Raw genomic sequence first — 1,610 nt, forward strand, 5'->3', positions numbered from 1 at the left:
AACTTTTTATTCTTTATTCAAAATCCCCCCATATCTAATTTGGCATAATTTCTTTTATTAAAAAATCCCACGGTTTCTGTTAGTTGGGTCATATTCCACTTCAAACTGCTCAGTTTGCCTAAGAAAATTCCGTTTTTCTCCCTTTTTCAAACGGTTCCCTAGGTGCCTGTGGGACGAGTCCAAGGGGGGGTACCCCTTTTTAGAAAGCGGCGACTGTCTCCTTTCTATTGGGGGGGTTTGGGGGGCCCGCCCCCTCCCCCTCCGCCCCCCACTCCAAAAACGGTGTGAGCGCTACTAAACATTTCCCATAATTTTTTCTAAATTATTACTTTTTTATTGTCGGCCGCTGTGGTGTAGTGGTAAGCAGTCCGCGCTTTCACTCATCAGCACCTGGGTTCAAGCCCTGGTCAAAGCAACATCGCAAAAAATGAAGAAAACGATTTTTCTTAACAGCGGTCGTCCCTCGGCAGGCAATGGCAAACCTCCGAGTGTATTTCTGCCAGGAAAAACAGCTTCTCATAAAAATATAATCGCCGTTCGGAAACGGCGTAAAACGCAAGGCGCATGCCACAAGTCGGAGAAGAAGCTCGGCCAAACACTAACAAATTTTAACGTTAATTCTTTTAATCAAAACTATTGATAGTACATCGGTTGTGTCGACATTTTCGATATTTAAATATAAAAAAAAATGTTTCATGGAGAAAAATAAATAAATAAATCTAGCCTCAAAATCCTACAAGAATCGCGACTATTCATATAAAAAATATGGTCCAATTAAAAATGCTATGTCCTAGGGCAGGACCATATACTGCATCTCTGCATTACATCAGAGTAGCACAAAACTACTCCAACATACTAACAGCGGCATTGTTGATATATATTTTTCGTCTGTACACGTTTTTGTTCTTCACTTCACAAATGCCTTTTCGCAATCAATAAAAACCAAAAACAAAAATAAAAAATTACCTCTGACGGCATTCGAACCCGAACATGCTGGGAGCAACCACAGCGAGTTTCTTAACACGTTCCGCTACAGCCGGACGTGAAATGTTTATGTTGGTCTGCTACAGCATGACATACAACCACTTATGTAACGTTCCCACGACAGTCGGGTCTACGTAACCGGAACGACCCAGATTTATATCTGGCCAAGGACTGTCACTCCAGCAACACTCCCCAAAAAGTCTTTGGGGAATTTGTATGCTGCTACAACAACAACAACAACCACTTATGTGATTACTCCGATATTCCACAAATAGACTACATGGCCCAACGAATTTTGCAGGAAATTATTATCATGGCAACACTGCTGCGCAGTTGCGTAGTGTGAAGTCAGAATAAACAAATTGACATTTTGATGACACAAACAATTTCTGTTGGTCTCACAGAACTTTCGTAAATGAGTCATTTTGGAAAACTTTAAAAAAATTATTGGGGATAACATAAATAAAAGATTTGCAAATTCAATAAGGACAAACAATATGGGTTTATTCGGCAAAACACAAACCAAAGATCCCAAAGAGCAGGTAAGAAGTCAGATTCAATAGAATTGACGTATGCCAAAAGTTGGTCATTCTTCAAAAGTGGCTCAGTTCATGACCAAGGCAAAC

This window comes from Rhagoletis zephyria, unplaced genomic scaffold (genome assembly GCF_001687245.7).
Source record: "Rhagoletis zephyria isolate East Lansing unplaced genomic scaffold, Rhagoletis_zephyria_1.1 Rzeph_scaffold_05220, whole genome shotgun sequence".
In the NCBI taxonomy this organism is placed as follows: domain Eukaryota; kingdom Metazoa; phylum Arthropoda; class Insecta; order Diptera; family Tephritidae; genus Rhagoletis; species Rhagoletis zephyria.